Source organism: Podarcis pityusensis, assembly GCF_964106645.2.
Source record: "Podarcis pityusensis genome assembly, chromosome: 1".
NCBI classification, from domain to species: Eukaryota; Metazoa; Chordata; class Lepidosauria; order Squamata; family Lacertidae; genus Podarcis; species Podarcis pityusensis.
Window position 1 is genome coordinate 16,578,996 of NC_138028.1, and position 23,983 is coordinate 16,602,978.

At 44.9% G+C, this 23,983-nt stretch overlaps 1 long non-coding RNA gene across 1 annotated transcript in view; it reads left to right on the top strand.

The window, feature by feature from the left end:
- The window catches only part of LOC308470445, a 48,227-nt gene extending 40,838 nt beyond the window's left edge, over positions 1 to 7,389 (top strand). The window contains exon 4 of the long non-coding RNA XR_013982426.1: positions 6,899 to 7,389. This is a non-coding gene — a long non-coding RNA (uncharacterized lncRNA). The remainder of the gene's footprint in view (positions 1 to 6,898) is intronic.
- The last annotated feature ends 16,594 nt before the right edge of the window (positions 7,390 to 23,983 follow it).

Here is a 23,983-nt window from a genome sequence, read left to right on the forward strand (position 1 = left end):
TGCTGTTGTTTCACTTAGAGAGACACCCACCAGCATAAGGAGAAGGAAGACCATTTTTAACAATCTCCCTTGCAGATTAATGCAGAAAGAAGATAGAATAGACCACATATGAAAGTGACATGGACTGAAATGTACTAATTTGCTTATTATTATTATTATTATTATTATTATTATTATTATTATTACTACTACTATTTATTTGTACCTAACCCATCTGACTGGGTTGCCCCAGGCCATAGGTTTGCAGACTCCTGGGGAGGAGATCATGCTCACTCACTTCTAGTCATTTGGGTGCTGTTTTGAGCTGAGCTGAACTAACACATGGCTTGACTTAGGATATCATTCAAATCCAGGTTTTAGCTCTCTCCAGACTAAACAAGGGCACACCCTCACTTTTGTATGTGCTGCAACTTCTAGGCACAGGTTTGTGATTTGTAGGCATGGGTATGAGTGGGGATTTCTTTTGACCCCTTGCTTTCCCCAGGGGAACTTGCTGTTTACCACTGAGCTGGAGAAACAGTCAATTGGGTTTTCAGTGGATTGAGGTTTGTTCTGATCCAGTGGTAAACAGCAGGTTTCCCCAGAGAAAGTGGTGAAACAAAAAACAAAAAAGGGGAAGGGGATGTAAAACCAACCATTTGGTTCTGTGCCTACAAATCACGGACCTGTGCATCTCAAAACTGAACAAAACTATGGTTTGGCTTAGCATGACATGCAAATGTTTCAATCAAAAGTTGTTGTTGTTGTTTACTCGTTTAGTCATGTCCGACTCTTTGTGACCCCATGGACCAGAGCACGCAAGGCACTCCTGTTTTCCATTGCCTCCCGCAGTTTGGTCAAACTCATGCTGGTAGCTTTGAGAACACTGTCCAACCATTTCATCATCTGTCGTCTCCTTCTATTTGTGCCCTCAATCTTTCCCAACATCAGGGTCTTTTCCAGGGAGTCTTCTCTTCTCATGAGGTGGCCAAAGTATTGGAGCCTCAGCTTCACGATCTGTCCTTCCAGTGAGCACTCAGGGCTGATTTCCTTCAGAATGGATACGTTTGATCTTCTTGCAGTCCATGGGACTCTCAAGAGTCTCCTCCAGCACCATAATTCAAAAGCACCAATTCTTCGGCGATCAGCCTTCTTTATGGTCCAGCTCTCACTTCCATACATCACTACTGGGAAGAATACAATCTGGTAATTTTAGATACGAAACTGAACGAATCAAAAGAGAAGGGAAAGGTTATTTCGATGGTAATTCCCATTACTTCATAATGTGGTGAGGCAATCCTCTTATGTTTAGGTTGAAGTTCATACTGCTGATGGGTTTCTGGGCTTCTGCCCCAAAGCTCTATCCTTGTAGCATCACTGGTTACAGTCATAAAGGTCTGAACTCCTTAGAGCGCTGTGAGTCCAGAAGTGAATTCTTCCCTTGGATTTATAGTTATGGGCTGGTTAATATGCAGCAGTTGTTGGACAATGGGTGTCATTACTTCATCCATTTTTCTCTGACTCAATGAAAATAAATGGGGCCGTCTATAAAAACCTGGCATGAGAGTAATTGCACCAAAGATCTGTACATGATGAAAAGCTTCACATGCACCCACCCCAGTGTCTAAGGTATTCAGGTTCCTTGTGCATTAAAGCTCTCGGAATGGTATTCTTAATTTTAACATCGCAAAGCATAACAGGTTGACAGAGAGAGGCCCTGAAGAACAGCAGTAAAGAATAATAATTAAATAAAAAATACTGGTAGCAGCAAAGGAGCAGGACGGGGAGGAGAGAGGGGGAAAACAATCCCTCTGCAGGACACCGTAAGTAATCATCTTGGTTCTTGTAATAAAGGCAATTGAGTCGTGGAATGAAGAAAAGAGATGAGGCAATGAATTCTGTCATGGGAATTCTACCCCTAAATAGCCATCTGTCTGCCTCATAATGCAACCAGGTAAAATAAGGCTTGGAATAAGAAAGAGAAAGAGAGGAAATTTTGGGTAGTCTGAGCACACAGTTCAGGAGAATTGAGTCCAGAAATTGAACACAAGGGCATACAAAGTGCCTGCTGAATTAGGTCAAAGGCCCATCTATTTCATGATCTTGTTCTCAGTGTGGCCAACCTGATACCCACAGGAGGAGATTTAAAAAAAATAAAAAGTGTTTATTGTTTTATTATGCTTTTATATATGTTGGAAGCCACCCAGAGAGGCTAGGACAACCTAGTGAGATGGGCAGGGCATAAATAATAAAATTATTATTGTCATTATTATGGAATAGGATGTCCATATTTTCATTAGAGAAATATTAAAGGGTATGAAATAGATTAAACAGGTCATGGAAAGTAATATACAAGGTTGTTTGTGCATCTGTCTAGATGAGAGCAAATACTGTGGTTTCTGAGTTATTGCAAAGGGGGAACAATTGTGTAACCATAGCAACGTACTAGTGCAGTGTAAAAGATGCAAAAGACCACACTCCAGACTATGGAATGGCAACTCTTAAAGCTGTGGAAAGCACAATAGTGTGGGCCCAGTTGTCAATTATTTGCATTTGTTGTTGTTTAGTCGTTTAGTCGTGTCCGACTCTTCGTGACCCCATGGACCAGAGCACGCCAGGCACTCCTGTCTTCCACTGCCTCCCGCAGTTTGGTGAAACTCATGCTGGTAGCTTCGAGAACACCGTCCAACCATCTCGCCCTCTGTTGTCCCCTTCTCCTTGCGCCCTCCATCTTTCTCAACATTAGGGTCTTTTCCAGTGAGTCTTCTCTTCTCATGAGGTGGCCAAAGTATTGGAGTCTCAGCTTCACGATCTGTCCTTCCAGTGAGCACTCAGGGCTGATTTCCTTCAGAATGGATAGGTTTGATCTTCTTGCAGTCCATGGGACTCTCAAGAGTCTCCTCCAGCACCATAATTCAAAAGCATCAATTCTTCGGCGATCAGCCTTCTTTATGGTCCAGCTCTCACTTCCATACATCACTACTGGGAAAACCATAGCTTTAGCTATATGGACCTTTGTTGGCAAGGTACTATTTGTGTTACAACACTTCAAAAAGATGTTTTCTCCTCACTTCTTCTCTCTCCCTGTACACATCTCTGTCTTCCGTTTCTACATGCTTAAATGGAGTAAATGTGACTGGAAAGAACATAAGAGGAGTCCTAGTGAAACAGGTCAAAGGTCCACATGGTCCCACATCCTGTTTACAGTGGTAGGTTGACTGGATGGTTCTGCAAAACCCATAAGCAAGCCCTGAAGGAGACATTCATCCCAGCAGAACCAGCTCATTACATTTGGCTGTCTAAGACATGGAGGGAGGGGAATATGGTACCCACTCACACTTCATCAGGACCAGCTCAAGACATTTTGCTGCCTGAGGCTGCCTGGTCCCTCCCTTCATTATATCTTGAGAAGCTGACTTGACTTGAGCAATTGAATTGCACTTGGTGGCTTTCTCTACAGCAAACAATAATAATTTTATTATTTATACCCCGCCCATTTGGCTGGGTTTCCCCAGCCACTGTGGGCAGCTTCCAGCACATATAAAAACATAATAAAATGTCAATCATTAAAAACTTCCTGGTACAGGGCTGCCTTCAGGTGTCTTCCGAAAATTGTGTAGTTCTTTATCTCCTTGGCATCTGCTGGGGGGGGCGTTTCACAGGGAGGACACCAATGCCGAGAAGGCCCTCTGCCTGGTTCCCTGCAACCTCACTTCTTGCAGTGAGGGAACCACCAGAAGGCCATTGGAGGTGATTTGTTTGTTTATTCATATAAATATTGCCTCATGTGTACTGATATGGGTGGGGAAAGGGGGGGCACACCATAAACTCAGGTATTTGACCTTCCACTATCTGTCTTTGAAGAAAAAGATGGAATGGACATTATAGGTAGATGTCTTTTGGAAAAAACAACAACACACATTTATTTAGAAATATACGCTGGCTTGCACTTCATTGTTTTCACATGGGTGGGGGAGAGGAGCCTTGGGAAAGCCTTGCTGGCTTCAGGCAGCCTTATGGTCCTTGTTGTGTCATTCCTGCCCACCCCCTGCCTCTGTTGTGCAATGCTCTGGCACTCCCGTGTTCCAAAATTTCACTCTTAACAAAGTGTACAGCTCCGTGCTGGGTTTTTGATGGGTAAAGAATGTCTGGAGGGCCCCAGATTCCACCTCCCTGTCTTAAAGAAGGTTCAGTTTCACTATGACAGCTGATAGCCCGTGATGGATCTATCCTCCTACAGCAAAGACTACATGCTGCATGATTTGAAAAGCCATTAGGCTTTCCTTCCGAACAAAACCTGTGTTGGTTGAGTAAAGATAACACGTCGAAGAAGCCCAATACGTACAACACTTACTTCACCGTCAGAGATAGTATCGATTTGACAAAAAGTGACAGAAAACGTTCAATAGACTCAAAACCTTTCTCAATAAGCCTGTTGCTCCCTTTAGAGAATTAGAGTGACAGTCTTCTTCGATTAACATTTTCCCGCATGATTGCAGGAAACTGATTTAACAGGGTGACTCAGGTTTTCCTCATGTCAAGTGCTGTGCAATGGTCTCTCACGAGTTAGGAAGGCAAAATGAATGTGTCACGCAATTTGAAGGACTGGGGGGGGGGGGCAAGGTGACGTCTCTCTAGCACTAAGGTGTGTATTCAGGTCCTTTTGCAGTGGACCTCCCTGAAGCCATGCTGATTTTGATAGCAAAAAGGTAGCAGGAAACATGCTGTAACCATACCATAAAGACACTCCGGGCATGTTTTTCTATACAGTGTTAGCAGCGAGCAGTGGGAATGTTTGCCAAGACTGCAGCAAGGGGATCACAGGGAGAGAGGAAGGCAGGAGTTGAGGCAGATGTGGCCATTTGCGGTTGTAGCCAATAGAATATTGCCCACACCTGCACCATGCATTTAAAGCACTATGGTGCCCCTTTAAATCTTGCCTTCCCCCAAAGAATCCAGGGAACTGTAGTTCGTTAAGGGTGCTAAGGCTTGGTTATTTTTGTTGTTTAGTCGTTTAGTAATGTCCGACTCTTCATGACCCCATGGACCAGAGCATGCCAGGCACCCCTGTCTTCCACTGCCTCCCACAGTTTGGTCAGACTCATGTTTGTAGCTTCGAGAACACTGTCCAACCATCTTGTCCTCTGTCGTCCCCTTCTCCTTGCGCCCTCCATCTTTCCCAACATCAGGGTCTTTTCCAGGGAGACTTCTCTTCTCATGAGGTGGCCAAAGTATTGGAGTCTCAGCTTCACGATCTGTCCTTCCAGTGAGCACTCAGGGCTGATTTCCTTAAGAATGGATAGGTTTGATCTTCTTGCAGTCCATGGGACTCTCAAGGGTCTCCTCCAGCACCATAATTCAAAAGCATCAATTCTTTGGCGATCAGCCTTCTTTATGGTCCAGCTCTCACTTCCATACATCACTACTGGGAAAACCATAGCTTTAACTATACGGACCTTTGTTGGCAAGGTGATGTCTCTGCTTTTTAAGATGCTGTCTAGGTTTGTCATTGCTTTTCTCCCAAGACTTGGTAGGAGACCTGTATTCCCCTCACAGAGCTACAGTTCCCAGAGTTCCCTGTACAGAGGGATTGACTGTTATGCAATGCTGAGAATGTATGTAGTTCTAGGAGGGCAATGGGATCTTCTAGCAACTCTCCTTTCTGCAGTGTGTTTCTGCTTGCAATTAACTAGCTTTTAGTCACTGTTGTCTAAGCTTTGAAGTTTCCACTTTCATCTATTTTGGTCTTGTCACCTTCCCTTCCTAGTCCTTACAGAGCTATGATGAAACAAATTGTGGCACTTCAGTCTCTCACCTGACATTTGTTTCCCTCTCCCGCTCCCTTTCCACGATCAGCATCTGCTTTCTTGTTACCTGAGATCATCTGCTGAACCTTTCATATGCACCATTAACTTTGCTTTGAAGAAGGCAAAAAATATTTATGTGCATTATAAGCAGATGCTCCAATCCATATGCTCATGGGGCCTCCCTTGTCAATCAGGCAGATAGCAGAGAACTGCTTGAAGTGGAGGCCATGGCTATAATAATAATAATAATAATAATAATAATAATAATAATAATAAATTTATTTATACCCCGCCCTCCCCAGCCAAGGCCGGGCTCAGGGCGGCTAACAAGCAATAATAAAAACAAGTTGAATGCATACAACTTAAAAACAAAATTAAAATACAACATTAAAATATTGAAACATTAAAATATTAAAATGTAGCCTCATCGCAGGAGGAGAAAGGAAAAGAAAAAAGAGAGAGGGGGAGGGAATCAAATTGACTCCAAGCCAAAGGCCAGGCGGAATAACTCTGTCTTACAGGCCCTGCGGAAAGAAATCAGATCCTGCAGGGCCCTGGTCTCATGAGACAGAGCGTTCCACTAGGCTGGAGCCAGAGTTGAAAAGGCCCTGGCTCTGGTTGAAGCTAATCTAACTTCCTTAGGACCCGGGACCACTAGGGTGTTGCTAGACCTTGAGGCTCTCCGTGGGGCATACCGGAAGAGGCGGTCCCGTAGGTACGAGGTTGATATGGTGGAAACTTTGCTGAAGTCGGACCCATAGAAGATTCCTCCTGCTGAGAACCAACATTGTCATATTGGCAGGATCCCCACAGTGGCGTAGCGTGGGTTGTCAGCACCCGGGGCAAGGCAAGTAATTTGCACCCCCTAGCCCGTGGATTTGCGCCCCGTGGATTTGCGCCCCCTAACCCTAACCCCCAGATGTTGCGCCCGGTGCGGCCAGCCCCCCCTGCACCCCCCACGCTACGCCACTGGATCCCCAAGGACGTGCTCTATGGGGAGCTGGCCTCTGACACCAGGCCCATTGACAGACCAACTCTGCGTTACAAAGATGTCTGCCAGCTTGACATGAAGGTTGACAACATTAACTCTGCCCTGTGGGAATCCCTTGCAGATGACCGCAGTGCCTGGAGACAATCAGTCAGGTCGTGCATGCATAGCAGTGACCAGAGGAGGAATGACGTCTGGGAGGAGCACAGAGAGAAGAAACGCCATGGTGCATCTGCAGCAGCACAGCCTGACGCCTTCATTTGCCCCAACTGCAACAAAACATGTCTCTCCTGAATCAGTCTCTACGGCCCCAGCAGGTGCTGCAACCTTCCAACAGTTTGACTTTACACCCAATGGCACACTCCTCCATTGTCTTTCAAGACAGACGGATGCCGACCAACCCCATGTATGTACAATGCCCTTCTGCAGAGTCTCCTTCCGTAGGATGCCGCAGGTCTTCAGCATCCTAGAGCAAACCATTTATCATGGAAAGGAAACTTTCTCAGAACTCAGAAATCTTCTCATCCCTTGTGCTGACTGAAGTCGATCAGAGTGAAGCTGTCTCCTGAGACAGACGGATGCCAACAGGATTGATGAAATATTCTTATTGTTCATGTGAGCTGTTGTTTCTTTTTCATTTCTGTTATTTTGCAATATTATATATTGGAATAAAATGAGCCAGATGTTCAAGATGTTGCCTAGTGTGGCTGGATTATGTCCCCACCCAACTCTCTCTCTCTCTCTCTCTCTCTCTCTCTCTCTCTCTCTCTCTCTCTCGTTTCATCCTGCCAAAGAGCTGATAGATTGTCAAGGGGAACATTAGTCAGAATGCTACTAATAGTATTGCTATTCTTCATCTCTCAGCAAGTATGCAGCCCCTGGCTGGCACTATGCACACAGCAGGGGCTACTTGTAAGCTGAATCAACAACTATATGAAAATCCGCTATTATCTCAGAGGCCTTTCAGAACCAGAAAAATCAAGGATAACATTTTAAAAAAAGAATATATATATATATATATATATATATATATATATATATATATTTAGCTGCATAAATAGATGGTGTCAAACAAACAAGAAGAGTCATTCCGGTGTGATTTACAAGATTCTCATGCCTGTGAGCTGTGCTACTTTACTTTCTGCATATTTATCAGTTCCCCCTGTTAGTCCACTGGCAGTAAAGTGTGATCCCCCATATATGAAAAGACTGCTTTGGAAGAAGAGAATGGAATAAATTAGCCCCATCAAGGAACCTGATGAGCAATTGCAGGCTTCTAATAAATAAGTTAGGACTTCGGGGCTGTTAATTTATTTCCGTGAACAAATCTCTTCTGCCTTGATGTCACATTAATTCTGTATCCATGCAGGTGAGAGCTGGGAAAGCTGAACAAAATGCATAAGCAGAAATGTCACACGTCTCAAAGAGCATCCCGATTGCAGATAAAATGCAAATGAGTGCAGGTTTATTTTCCTGGTGTGTCATTAGCTGCTTGCCTGGGAGCGGAGGAGAAACTACCCTATCCCCATTTCTCCAGCAATGTTTTGGCAATGGAATTATTAGTATCACATCAGCCAAAAACTCAGTGGGTGATGGTAAGGCACAACTACATAGGAACACAGGGAGAGCAGTAGGCCAGCTCAATTTATTTGTACATTTCTAGCCCACCGGGCTGCGGGAGGCAGTGGAGGACAGGAGTGCCTGGCGTTGTCTGGTCCATGGGGTCATGAAGAGTCGGACACGACTAAACAACTAAACAACAACAAGCCCACCTTTCTTTTAAGGAGCTGAAAGTGGCACACATGGTTCTTCCTGTCCACATGCTATCGTCACAACAACCCTGTGAGGTAGGTTAAGCTGAGGGCCATCCTGAGCTTTGTGGCTCAATAGGGATTTGAACCCTGGTTTCTTAGGTCCTAGGGACGTGGGTGGCGCTGTGGGTTAAACCACAGAGCCTAGGACTTGCCGATCAGAAGGTCGGCTGTTTGAATCCCCATGACAGGGTGAGTTCCCGTTGATCGGTCCCTGCTCCTGCCAACCTAGCAGTTCGAAAGCAAAATACAAGTAGATAAATAGGTACCGCTCTGGCGGGAAGGTAAACGGCGTTTCCGTGAACTGCTCTGGTTCGCCAGAAGCGGCTTAGTCATGCTGGCCACATGACCCAGAAGCTGTACACTGGCTCCCTCGGCCAATAAAGCGAGATGAGCGCCGCAACCCCAGAGTCGGTCACGACTGGACCTAATGGTTAGGGGTCCCTTTACCTTTACCTTCTTAGATCCTAGCTCAAAACTCTAATCCTTACAACACACTGTCTCTGTGTTCTGGCACAGAGTGAATTGTGTGGCTCAGAAAGACCTGTCTGCTCCCTGCCCCATGACACCTGCCGCCTGAGGCATCTGATTCACTCTCTCTAATGATAGGGCCAGCCCTGCCAAAACATAACCCAAGTGTGGCTGTACGCTTTAAAAAGCCATTTGACTTGGTATCCAATGACATCTTTCGGTCAGAGGAATTTGTTTCAACCTGACCTCGTTTGCAGTGTTCACGATGGGTTCGTGTGGCTGCAGGGGAATTGGGAGCTTACAATTAATGGAAATCAATAAGGCCAAGAACCTTAATAACTAGATGCACTGTCTAAAGCTCCCTGGTTGGGTGCTCAATTCATCCTTGTACCCCACTGTTGGAGTTTCTAATATAAAAATTATTGTTCACTGTTGTTGTAGTGTATTCATTATTTTCAAATTATATATCTCCAGTTGTTTCTATGGAAACGCTTGTCTCCTTGTGCCTGGGAAACTATAAAAATAAGAAAAGGGTTTTTTTTGTGTGTGTGTATGTGTGTAATCTTGTTTATTCTAAGTAGAGTGCTTAGCTGTGCCTCAAAAGGGCACGATTATTTAGCTTAACAGCAATACTGGACAAAATTCAAATACTATGATTGGGTATGAGAGAAGGCATAACTGTATTTATCCAATTGACTCAAGAATAGCCATAATATTGCGATAATTGGATTCCGACAGCATGAGAATATATCATGGCTGTTTATGTGAGCATTACTTCAGAGTTGGCTCAATCAAAGGCCGGACAGCAGGACAGGTCCTCCCCCCCCCAGATAAAGTTTAGGAACCATGTCACTGTCCCATTGGATCAGAGATGGGGGCGCTTTGACTCTCCAGATGTTGCAGGACTACAACTCCCATTATCCCTGATCATTGGCCATGATGAATGGGGCTGATGGGACTTGGAGTCCAACAACCCATGGAGTGCCACAGGTTTCCTACCTCTGGAGTAGACCTTTCTTCCATCCACCTCACTAAGAACCTGAATTCCATTTTAAAAAGATTTTGGCAGCATATGGGTCATGTTGAATTTGAGTGTTAAAAATTCAATTCAGTTTAAAAGTGACCTTATCTAACTTGCACCTTCAAAACTAAAACACAAATTGAAAGACAGCTATCCTTCAAAATTTGTACTTCTCCGAATTCTGTGATGCAATTTTGCAGCCAATAAATTTGTACAAGGAGTGTGCAATAGGGGAAAGTGTGAATAAACATTTGTGCAAACATGTAAATAACAAAGAAGAGAGGGGTTGCTTTGCAAAACTGTGTGTACTAGGCAAAACTGCAGACAAAATATGTACATTAGGAGAAATTTGCACTAAAATGCTGGTGAATTTTCACGAGGGCTTACCAAACAAAATCACAAATGAATGTGGAAATGTTAAGAACTAAACTTCCCTAGTCACCATAAGCCAAATTTGGGAATGTGTTGTATTCTGACATGGGGCATTTGCTCCACATTATCTCCTTAGAAACAATCCTCTCTTCCCATCGATCAAGAGGAAGCCAAGTGAGTTGTATAGGACCCTGTTACCATGTTATATTACTATTGCGTCTTTGGAGTTGGAATTAGCAAACAAGGTTCAGCAGACAACATATAGGGAAATGAAAAAGGCATTGTGGGGATGGGGCTGAAATGCCCCAGCTGATTTCCCTGCCCTATTTGCAAGCAATGAAATTGGGGGTTGGGGGGATAAGGTGCAAAGGGACCTTTAAAGTATGCTTAATAATAATAATAATAATAATAATAATAATAATAATTTATTTATACTCCGCCCATCTGGCTAGGTTTCCCCAGCCACTCTGGGCGGCTTCCAACAAAACTTTAATTAGTTTAATGTTAAGTAAACGTCCAGTGCGCTTCCAACGCCATAAATCTTATCTCAGCAGAGAATTTCGTGCAGCGGTTGAAGAAGGCAGGAGAGTCAGTACCTTTCAATGAAGAATCCTGGAGCAAGCACTTTGGAACTCAGGAAAAAAACTTTATTTACAAAAGAAAAACCCTGGCGATAAAGCACACATGCTTTTATCTCCGGCATAAAGAAAACTTTACTCTAAACTCAACTCATATTAGCAAACACGCCCATGGCCACAAACTGAGTCTGCGAGTCAGGTCGGGGGGGGGGGGGAGAGAGAAAACACACGGGTGAACTGACTATTTATACAAACTAACTCACATTCCTGGATGCTTAATGACTTCCAGCTGCTCAGTGATTAGAGCGACTTGTTACCTCTTAACCCTTTAGTACCAACACACTAAAATACAATAACCTATTAAACATTAAAAGCTTCCCTAAACAGGGCTGCCTTCAGATGTCTTCTAAAAGTTTGGTAGTTATTTTTCTCTTTGACATCTGGTGGGAGGGCGTTCCACAGGGCAGGTGCCACTACCAAGAAGGCCCTCTGCCTGGTTCCCTGTAACTTGGCTTCTCGCAGCGAGGGAACCGCCAGAAGGCTCTCGGCGCTGGACCTCAGTGTCTGGGCAGAACGACGGAGGTGGAGACGCTCCTTCAGGTGTACTGGACTGAGGCCACTTAGGGCTTTAAAGGTCAGCACCAACACTCTGAATTGTGCTCGGAAATGTACTGGGAGCCAATGTAGGTCTTTCAAGACCGGTGTTATATGGTCTCGGTGGCCGCTCCCAGTCACCAGTCTAGCTGCCGCATTCTGGATTAGTTGTAGTTTCCGGGTCACCTTCAAAGGTGGCCCCACATAGAGTGCATTGCAGTAGTCCAGGTGAGAGATAACTAGAGAATGCACCACTCTGGTGAGACAGTCTGTGGGCAGGTAGGGTCTCAGCCCGCGTACCAGATGGAGCTGATGAAGAGCTGCCCTGGACACAGAATTGACCTGCGCCTCCATGGACAGCTGTGAGTCCAGAATGACTTCCAGGCTGCGCACCTGGTCCTTTAGGGGCACAGTTGCCCCATTCAGGACCAGGGAGCCCTCCACACCTGCCCGTCTCCTGTCCCCCCAAAACAGTACTTCTGTCTTGTCAGGATTCAACCTCAATCTGTTAGCCGCCATCCATCCTCCAACCGCCTCCAGACACTCACACAGGACCTTCAAGTGTTACTTGGCCCGCAGTCACAACTAACTTCAAGACCTATTGATTTCAATGGTCTTCCTTGTGGCCAAGTGATATTTTGCACAAAAGCATCTTTGAGCTTATTTGCTCTTTTTATAATTCAGGAGAGAGTGGAAACAAACAGCAGCAAAGAGAGGTCAACTTGGCCTTCCTGCCATTCTAAATCACGGTTTACTCTGCTGCATCATGCCTACCCTTACAGTAAGTGCAATTATTTAGTTCTGGAATAGGTGACTGTCTTCCTGTTGCATCACTTTTCTATAAAGCTGCAGGACTGTGCAGAAGTTATAATCAATTTCCCATCAAGGAAGGAAAGGGAAGTGTGGCTTTAAACCGTGGCTTCTGCAAAACTAAACACTGCAATATTCCTCAAATATCATGCTCAAAAGGCAAACACTTAAGGAAAGCAAGCACAAAGAACCTCTTAATAGGAATAAAACTAATTTACTGTGAAATTAAAGTGGTTATTCAATGTTTCCTCTGGTGTTTCTACCATTTAACCAATTAGTCTCTCTTTCTTGTTCCTGTCAGATGCTAAGACATTCTTTGTTGCAGCTAGGGAAAATGAAGATGTCCAACACAACTGGACGCCTTGATCTGCCCCAGCTGCAACAAAACATGTCTCTCCCATATTGGTCTCTACAATACAGCTGTAACTCTCTAGTGGTTTGACTTCACCCCCGAAAGGTGCACTCCTCCATTGTCTCCCGAGACAGATGGATGCTAACAACTAAATGGAGGGTCCACTGATGATGTTCCAAGGAGAACCTTGGAATAAATGAATAGTTGGTCATGAGAACGTAAGAACCTGTGAATGATGCTAACCATAAGAACAAAATGGATGACAAATTCATTCAAGACAAGTCTGATAGGGTTGAGATCAAGTATTTGGAAGCTGTCATTTCAATAGCATTTCCAAAAATTAGTCAAGGAACAGTCACATCCTGAAGAACATGAGAAAAACCCTGATGGGTCAGGTCAAAACTCATTGTACTCCAGCATCATGTTCTCTGCCTCCATGCCGTTAAGGATATCAAAGAATTCCATCGAAAATGGGAGCAGAAGTTCCCACAATCCATGTTCATCAGAGGTCAGGAATTGCATTATTTTCTGCATTTCCCCCTGCCCGAAATATTTTTTATTTGTTTTCAATATACCAAAATACAAAGTCAACCAGCATTGTATAAACAACGGGTAAAGAAGGGATGCATATTTTACAGTATCAAGTAATATAATATATGTAATTTCACATTTTTACTACTTTTCTTTTAAATGTTTTTATTTTTCACTGTAGTTCTGCTATGATATTAATAAACTGGTATTATGCTGTGTTCATCAGGAGTACAAATGCTATAAACAAGGTTAAAGTAAAAAGACAGTGGAATAAGGTAGTATATTTAATTCACGAAAAGGACAGCGACACTTTATATTCTCACAACAGTGAAACATCCTTATTTGCTTCTGGAATGAAGTCACTTAAACTGCTTATATTAGCATATTGTATAAAATCCTAACACGCTGCACAAAACCCCAAAGGATGTGCCTTGCCTTAAATTAATTTTAAACTAAATGTATTTTTCTTCCTGAAATTGCAGCGTTCCACATGTTTTCAAAACGCAGTTGTACAGTTAGCCCAAGCTTTCCAGTGTTGGATGACAGACTGCCTTGGTGCAATCAACTAGAAGGTGATAAGTTGACTGTTAAATTTTGTTTGTACTTTGGAACATTGTTAAAATAAAAAGTACTGGAGGGATTTTAATGGCGTTCTTTATTATTGCTGTTAGTTCAGTGTAAACCAGGGACCAAAAAGTTCTTATAAGGCGACAGGTCCACTACAGTTATACCTTGGAAGTCGAACGGAATCCGTTCCGGAAGTCCATTCGACTTCCAAAATGTTTGGAAACTAAAGTATGGCTTCTGAGAGCCAGTGTGGTGTAGTGGTTAAGAGCAGTAGTCTCGTAATCTGGGGAACCGGGTTCGCGTCTCCGCTCCTCCACATGCAGGTGCTGGGTGACCTTGGGCCAGTCACACTTCTCTGAAGTCTCTCAGCCCCACTCACCTCACAGAGTGTTTGTTGTGGGGGAGGAAGGGAAGAGAAAAGAGATTGTTAGCCACTTTGAGACTCCTTCGGGTAGTGATAAAGCGGGATATCAAATCCAAACTCTTCTTCTTCTTCTTCTTCTGATCGGAAACAGAACTGATTGCAACAAACCCAGGACAGGGCGGGAATCATTGCCTCCTTACAACCCAACATACTGCCTCCGGCAGTGGAGGTAAAATGCAGCCATCATAGCTAGTAGCCTTTGATAACTTTGTCCTCCATGAATTTGTCTAATTGTTCTTTAAAGCCGTCCAAATTGTCAGCCATCACCACTGGCAGAGGAAGAGGAGTGCGGGGGAAGCACACCGTCCCCGGCAGTGCGATCCTGGTGGGGTGCCATTGCAGCTGCCCCGCCCACCCGCACTGGGCGCCATGCCCTCGCAGGCAGCGTGCCACACCTCTACAGGCAGCGCCCCCGGGACGTGCGCCACACCCTTGCGGACGGCATGCCACACCCCCAGGATGCGCGCCAGCCCCGCCCCCACCTGCTCTCCGCCCCCCCCCCGGTGCCAGAGCAAGAAGCTCCACCACTGGCCATCACTATACAGTGGTACCTCAGGTTACAGACGCTTCAGGTTACAGACGCTTCAGGTTACAGACTCCGCTAACCCAGAAATAGTACCTCAGGTTAAGAACTTTGCTTCAGGATGAGAACAGAAATCGCGCAGCGGCAGTGCGGCAGCAGTGGGAGCCCCCATTAGCTAAAGTGGTGATTCAGGTTAAGAACAGTTTCAGGTTAAGAACGGACCTCCAGAACAAATTAAGTTCTTAACCCGAGGTACCACTGTACCTTGTGGAAGCAAATTCCATAGTCTAACTATACAGTGGTACCTCAGGTTACATACGCTTGAGGTAACAGACGATTCAGGTTACAGACTCCGCTAACCCAGAAATAGTACCTCGGGTTAAGAACTTTGCTTCAGGATGAGAACAGGAATCGTGCTCCGGCAGCGTGGCAGCAGCGGGAGGCCCCATTAGCTAAAGTGGTGCTTCAGGTTAGGAACAGTTTCAGGTTAAGAACAGACCTCCGGAACAGTTTCAGGTTAAGAACAGACCTCCGGAACGAATTAAGTACTCAGCCCGAGGTACTACTGTACACTGTCTGCAGAAGTACCTTGTTTTGTCTGTCCTGAATCTTCCAACATTCAGATTCATTAGATGGCCCTGACTTCTCGTATTATGAGAGAGGAAGGAAAATCTCTCCCCGTCCACTTCCCCCACACCATGCTGTATTTTAGCCACCTCTGTCATGTCTATCCACCCCAACCAGCTTTTTCCTACACAAATTGGTCTCAGCTAGTCTTTCCTGCTGAATGAGGATCTCTTGCATCTAATAAGCCTATGGGGGTCTGTGTGTCATGTTGCTTCTGTGCTCTGGACAGCAGCTGGTGCTTGGATGCTTCACACCAAATAGAAAGGAAGGCAGAGAATGAAATAAAATTGTGGAGTGAGGCTTCTCTTTTATAAGCACCTCTCCCATGAAGCCTTTGGCACTATCCCTTAATCCTCACCTTCAATGGTAATGGAGCAAGCCAATCACACTCTGCCCATGAGATGGCACATTCCTTTAAAAAAAAATAATTTTTAAATAAAGTAATAATACAAATAAGAATGTGCACTGCACCTATTTACCATAATTATTATCCAACTTTCCAAAAACGTAACACTTCTCAAGATAGTTTGACCCCTTTCTGTTTTAGCAATACGAATTCCACAAATATTATCCATATTTCCTCAAAATCATTTCTCTTCCAATTTTCCCCTTCTTACTTTAATAGCACATATTAATTTATCATTAATTGTTATATACCACACGTCTTTCTACCATTCTTCTGTTTGATATCCACCTTGCTTTTTTCCCCCAATTCCTGGCTATGATAATTCTTGCCGCTGTCAACAAATTTGTGAGTATATCCTTCATAGCTTGCGTACATTTAACCTTAGCAGTGCTATTTCTGGACATTCATTCTGTGTTAACTCTGTTAATTCTCTTATCTCACTAAACACCCTTTGCTCAAAGTTTACTGCATATTTGTACATGTAAATAGGTGATGGTTCACTCTAAGGGTGAGGAGTGGACACAGAGCTGAAGTGCCTGGGATCCAATGGATCCCAGTCTGGTCTCACTACCATTGCCCAACAACATGGAGTGCAGTCCAGACCTAGTTGTTGTACTGGCCTGGAAATAAGAAAGGTACAGTGGCACCTTGGTTCTCAAACTTAATCCGTTCTGGAAGTCTGTTCCAAAACCAAAGCGTTCCAAAACCAAGGTGTGCTTTCCCATAGAAAGTAATGCAAAACGGATTAATCCGTTCCTGACTTTTTAAAAAACCACACATAATAATAATAATAATTTATTATTTATACCCCACCCATCTGGCTGGGCTTCCCCAGCCACTCTGGGCGGCTTCCAAAAGAATATTAAAATACATCAAAACAGCAATTTAACATGAATTTTAAACACACACCTAAAACAGCAATTTAACATGAATTTTACTATCTAACGAGACCATTGATCCATAAAATGAAAGCAGTAAACAATGTACGGCAGTCACACAATCAATCAATCAGTAGCTCAACTGGGTTCCACATATTCACAACAACAACAAAAAGAACCACAAAAACAAAAACACAAAATAAATAGCAAAAACAGACAGACCTCAGCATAACTCTCAAAACGGAAGTGTGGCACTCAGATCAGAAGCGTAACGCTCAAAATGGAGCACGTTCAGCTTCCAAAAAAAGTTTGCAAACCAGAACAATTACTTCTGGGTTTGCAGTGTTTGGGTTCCACGTTGTTTGAGTACCAAGGTGTTTGAGGACCGAGGTACCACTGTATTGGGCAAAATCATCCTCTCCACCCACCCAGTGGAAGGAGCGAGGGGGGTTAAAGCCAAGCAAGCCCAGCTCAGAGTGAGGCCTAGCAGCCCAGCAGAGGCTGTGCCGTCTTCCTCCCTTGCCCCGCCATTCTGAAGCTCAGACAGCCAGTCTCAGGGCACGGTAGGCAGAGCTGCCCGGGCTGGCGCCAGCGCTGAAAGGAGCTCACCAGGAGATGATGGCAGGTCCAGCCCATGCGCTGCCCCCTTCTTTCCCTGCCCAGATGCCAGCAGGCAGTGACTAAGTCCCCTCTGAAGTGTAGGTGGGTTCAGGCATGACCCAAGACCGAGATTCAGTTAAAAAAAGGACTTATTGGCACATCAGGAACAAGAAGAACAAGAATGACAAACAGGGGCACTTGGCCCAGTATATATACCTTAAGCTGGCCTGTGATAGGTCACCTTAAGGCTGCAATTAGCGAATCACAACACTGGCCCTATCTCAGCAGGGATTTGCTGCCTACCAGCTACTAGCAATGTCATTGGAGGATTTAAGAATCTTCTCTGTCTTTTGTGATGCAGATGAAACTCCTGAACTCCAGGAGACTTGAAGGCCTGGGACTGCTTTGCATGCATGCAACCTGGCTTTGGTCTACAATACCTGCATAAATAACACCCTCCATGGTCTAGGGACTCATGGGGGACTGGATCTAGTCTGAAGCCACCGGAGGAGAGATGGGGAGGGAAAGCACCCTGGGAGAGAGGGAGGTGGGTGGGTGATGAGGTGTGATAACTGTGTTAACTGAGCCAGTGTGGTGTAGTGGTTAAGAACAGTGGGCTCGTAATCTGGTGAACAGGGTTTGATTCCCTGTTCCTCCACATGCAGCTGCTGGGTGACCTTGGGCTAGTCACACTTCTTTGAAGTCTCTCAGCCCCACTCACCTCACAGAGTGTTTGTTGTGGGGGAGGAAGGGAAAGGAGATTGTGAGCCGCTTTGAGACTCCTTAAGGGGAGTGAAAGGCGGGATATCCAAACTCTTCTTCTTCTTCTTCATGCGGCTACGGTGGAGAAGGAGGCTGAGACAGCTTTATACAGTCAATTGAGGGGGCAGCCCCCAAATATTTTGTGGGAAACCTGAAGGGGTCTGGGCCCCTTAGAGTTGGCGCTTATGCTCCCGCCTTCTGCTACGCCTCACACAGCTTGGGTGTGGATGTGCTGGTGGCGCTGCCATCTTGTGAGGCCTCACTGGATGGGGTGCTACCAGAGTGCACCTCAAAATAGCCATGTACCCAGCAATGGGTCACATTCCCTTGCTATCTCCTCCCTTCTGCTAAGGAACATGGAAGCCCCCTGTCCCAGAGTCAGACCATTGGGCCATCTAGCTCAGTAAATGAACTAACTGGCAGCTGCCCTCCAGGACCTTAGACAGGGATCCTTCCTCCCCCTCAATGCCAATTTATTCTTACATTTCTTATTTTTTTATTATAAATAGAGTTTAGTGCAGCACATTAAATGATAGATAACATAGACACTAAGCACAACAGCAAATGCCTCTTCTTTCACCTTGCCTATGACAAGCCAGCTTATATAGACAATTCAGAAACGCAATAAACACAAAAAGATACATAATCTCTTGAAGTATTACATCGTCAGTGTGTTTTATAGCACATTCCCCCACAAACAGATTTGCGCTCAAATCGGTTTAAGGAGAAGAAGCACTCCAAGTAGAACAGTACAATAACCATAAGAAGGTGTAATTAAAAAACCGATATCACTACAACACCAGGGACTGAGCAACCCAAACTCTTGATCTGTCAAGGTGGAGGTGGGGTCTACTCTGAGTAGGGCTAACATTGGATTCAACCCTCAGTCACATGATCAAGTTATCTCATATCTCAAGTTATTGTAGTAGCACTGACAATTTACCGTATTTTTCGTTCCATAGGACGCTCCGTCCGATAGGACGCACCTACTTTTTTGGGGGGGAAATAAAGGAAAAAAATTTTTCCTTTATTTCCCCCTCAAAACCAGGTCGGGGAACAGTGGGATGGCGGTGCTGCGCCTCCCCGCTGTCCCCCGAGCTTGTGGGGCTGGCCAATGTCTGCCCGGCGCGAGGGACGCTCTGCTTCAGGGCACCCTGCGCGTCGGGCGGCAGGCTGCGGACACCTGCGCGAAGCATGGGGCGTCCTCCGAAGGGCGCCCCGTGCTCTGCACTGCAGGCTGCCGCCCGCAAGCCTTGCGCGCCCGGGGGGAGTTCCCCTGGGCCCGCAAGGCTTGCGGACACCTGCGTGAAGCACAGGGCATCCTCCAGAGGGCGCCCCGTGCTCCACGCTGCAGGCTGCCGCCTGCAAGCCTTGTGCGCCCAGGGGAACTCCCTCCAGGTGCGCAAGGCTTGCAGATAGCTTCCTGGAGCCTGGAGAGCGAGAGGTGTCGGTGCGCACCGACGCCTCTCGCTCTCCAGGCTTCAGCGAAAGCCTGCATTCGCCCCATAGGACGTGCACACATTTCCCCTTCATTTTTGGAGGGAAAAAGTGCGTCCTATAGGGCGAAAAATACGGCACAAATCAATCTTCGTCACAATTAAATCTACAGCACAGGGTCTTCCCATCTTGAAAAAAAATCTGTATGAAATTTTCTTTTACCTGTACTATAAAATGCTAAACTAAGGAAAACAAGCAAACAAACGGATTTTGGGGTTGTTTCAGGGAATTTTTTGCCTGTGAAATGGTGAAATGCCGATTGTAATAATGCCGATACTAATAATATCTCTTCTCGCAGTTTGCTTATGTCTGGCAGTTTATACAGAGAGTGTGTGGAAACTCAATAAACCACATCTCCACAAACATTCCAAAACATGAATTTCTTTTGTATTACCTGGGATGGGTGGAATGTGTGTGTGAGAGAGACTGAAAAAGACCTATAGCACTTTAAAGTGCACTCGGCTATGATTTGCAAGCTGTTTTATTACTTTGAATTTGCACCAGCAGAGGCCGCTACACACCTTGTGAACCACGCATGAGAAAAGCAATGTAATTAATTATGAGTAATAAATTCATATCCTCCACCACCCTCGAGAAATTGGGTGTGATGCGTAAATTTGATACCCTGCCAGCTAACCTAATGGAGCAGCAACAGAAATTGCACAAAGATTTCCATGCAGATTATTCATGTTTACTGACGCAGGCTAAAGATAGCTAGGCTTCTCCCAAATAAAACACACTGCCTGGCACTCAGCAATAAAAACAGATAAGCTGGGTGCTCTAATGCAAAACACCGCACGAGTTATTTACATGGGCTGCTCTGTAAGACAACGTTCTCCACGCATGGCCTGTAGATGTTGTTGGGCTATGGCTTCCAACATTTCTGAACTTGTAGCCATTCTGACTGGAGATGATGTGAGTTGTAGTCACCCTGCTGAACCAGACAAGAGGCCTATTTGGGCCACATCCACACCACACATTTAAACAGCAATGGTTTTCCCCAAAGGATTCTGGGAGCTGGGGGGGCAGGGGTGCCATGGTCCCAGGCGCACAACCAGGCACTCCTGCACAGGCCAGCAAGGGAAGCAAGCCGGAGGCAAGTAAGACAAGAGGCAGCACTGATGGTATCAAACACTGAAGTAAACTGGCAAAAATGTATAAATTTAAATCAAATAATGTAATACTTGGAAATATAAAAAAGAAAGAAGGTTCTTTTTATCATATGTGGTGAATACAGCTCAAGATATTATGGGCTGTCCCGTGAATACGCTGGATGAAAAATCGGAAGAATGTTGCCTCAGGAGAGTGAGGAAAATTCTCAGGGATGATTCACACCCTGGCCGGCACTTTCTTGATCTCCTGCCCTCAGGCAGAAGATATAGAAGAAGCATGATTAGTCGCACCAACAGGGTAAAGAACAGCTTCTATCCGTGGGCTGTTAGGCTGGTTTGGTGGGTGTGCGTCAGTAAATGAGGGGAATTAATTTTGACTAAGAGAACTTGACTAAGAGACCCTGAGGTTGGGAAAGATTGAGGGCACAAGGAGAAGGGGACGACAGAGGACGAGATGGTTGGACAGTGTTCTCGAAGCTACAAACATGAGTCTGACCAAACTGTGGGAGGCAGTGGAAGACAGGAGTGCCTGGCGTGCTCTGGTCCATGGGGTCACGAAGAGTCGGACACGACTAAACAACAACAAGAAGAAGAGAGCTGAGTGGGAGGTGCTCGTGTAATCTCACTGTATACAAGTTGTACAATAAAGCATTTCAATATGTGGTGGTCTTGTAAATAAAAAAACAAAACAATTGTCCAGTAGCACCTTAGAGACCAACTAAGTAAGACCAACTAGAGACCAACTAAGTTTGTTTGCACACGAAAGCTTATACCCAGAACAAACTTAGTTGGTCTCTAAGGTGCTACTGGACATTTATTTATTTATTTATTTATTTATTTATTTAGACTGCGTCAGACCAACATGGCTACTTACCTGAATCTAGAATCATGGAAGGCACCACATTGAGCCGCATGAAATGGAAGTCCATCAGCCTCACAAAGAAACTTGCACAGATACAGACTGATATCTCCTTTCTGACTAACTGCAAGAACCTGGACGTTATACCTAAGGGTCTTAGAATTAAGAACCCTCTACAATCAACCTATCCTACTGAATATCCAAATAAACTATGCCACACTTTCTCCACGAAGCTGCTCAAACATCTGATCAGCGTTCTGTACTCTAAACAGAAGCAAATAAAGGAGGAACTCTCTGTACTGGACAACTCTACAAGGAATCACCCAGCTTGGCAAAAGTTCCACAAGGAAAGACAAACTATTTACGACTCTCAACTGGAGTTACTGAAAAAACAAAAAACTCTCTAACCTTTCCAACCCACAGGCTACCAATCAAAACAACATGATCAACAACATTGTCAATCTCTCACAGCAAACACTCAGCCCAGCTGAGGAATCAGTCCTTTCAAGTGGTCTTGGAGTAAGCTTAAGACTTACTGGGAAATGATATACAATGAAATGAAAAAGATGTTTAAAATAACATTTGTAAAACAAACAAACAAACAAACAAACAAAAAGCCAGAAGCCTTTCTCTTGGGAATTATAGGGCCAGAGCTACCTAAATTGTATAGAAACATATTCATGCGGCTACAGTGGCAGGAATGTTACTTGCCCAAAAATGGAAAGAAGTCCCAGCAAATGAAGAATGGATACAAAAACTTATGGAATATGCAGAAATGGCAAAACTTACCAGAACAATAAGAAATCAAGATAACAAACTTTTTTATAAAAGAATGGGTTAGGGTTAGGGTTATTTACAGATAAATTGTAAACTGATAAAAACACTGGCAGAATTATTATAATAACCTGCAGTTACATAAGAGTATATATTTAAAGAAGATAAATAAATGAGTAAGTTAAGTTGGATATGCAGAAGACATTAAAAATAAATTTAAGGAACTGCAGAAAGAAGATGAAGAAAGTCAAGTTTTAAAACGTCAAAATGATTGTAAAAGCAGTGAAATGTATATATCTGAAATGTATAAATAAAATTTTTAAAAGAGAGAGAGAGAAGAGGCAGCAGCCCTTGCAGTGAGATAGCAGGGATGTCCGAAGAGTGCCGTCCCTTTTCTACTCGAGACACAGGTTTAGGAAACCAAAGAGAATATAAAGGAGCATGGGCTGAGCTGATAGTTTCCCGGTGCCAGTTTTTTTGTTCTTTTCACCTCAGGTGACAGGCACCCTCCTTGCCACCTGTTTTTACTTTCGCCTTCATCAAAATTAAGGCACGCAATCTCAGTCAAAGTGGCATTTGTGGTGACATGGGCAACCCATGAGACCACTGCAGCTTGGTTGCTCCAGTGGCATCGACGTTTAGGGCTGGGCTGGTGTGACAGGCTATGTTCACCATCAGTGTCCTGCCCCCCGTCATGCCCCCACAGTGCCCTAGACCCCAGCAACCCATGCTATGCTGCTGGCTGTAGAAGTGTGCTGGGAGAAGAAGACGAAGACGAAGACGAAGACGAAGACGAAAAAGAAGAAGAAGAAGAAGAAGAAGAAGAAGAAGAAGAAGAAGAAGAAGAAGAAGAAGAATAGTAGTAGTAGTTGTTTGGATTTGATATCCCACTTTATCACTACCCGAAGGAGTCTCAAAGCGGCTAACATTCTCCTTTCCCTTCCTCCCCCACAACAAACACTCTGTGAGGTGAGTGGGGCTGTGAGACTTCAGAAAAGTGTGACTAGCCCAAGGTCACCCAGCAGCTGCATGTGGAGGAGCAGAGACACGAACCCGGTTCACCAGATTACGAGTCTACCGCTCTTAACCACTACACCACACTGGCTTGTTAGGAGAGTTGTTAGGAGACCCCTATTTCCCTTCCAGATCTACATTTCCCAGATGTCAGGGAACTGCCATCGGAAGGAAGGGAAGTGAAAGGGCTCACACAGGTTGGGAGAGACTCAGCAGCTGAAGAGGGAACCAGTAGGGGGAGAGGAGCTGAGCTGAGGGAAAGGGAGCTGGAGGGATGGCTCAGAGACACTTCCAGCGAAAACAGTGGGGAGGTTTCAGGACCTCCTGTAGGGACACCCACTCCTCGCCGGAAACTGTCACGCAGAGAGTCCAGAAGACGTGTTTCCGTTAAGGAGCTTTTATGTTGGAAGCGATTCCGAAAGCAACCACTGTCGGAATCTGCCAGCGACTGACGGAGCCATGTTTAAGGGGCTCCGTTACAGACAGAGGTTTGCAAACTTGACCAAACTCTGAGGGACTAGGATTTTACACACAAGCAGCTCATCGTCCCATCACACCAGAGCAGCTCCAACGATCATTCCCTCTTCACATGGAACTCTGAAAATTATGAACTCTGTGGAGGGAAT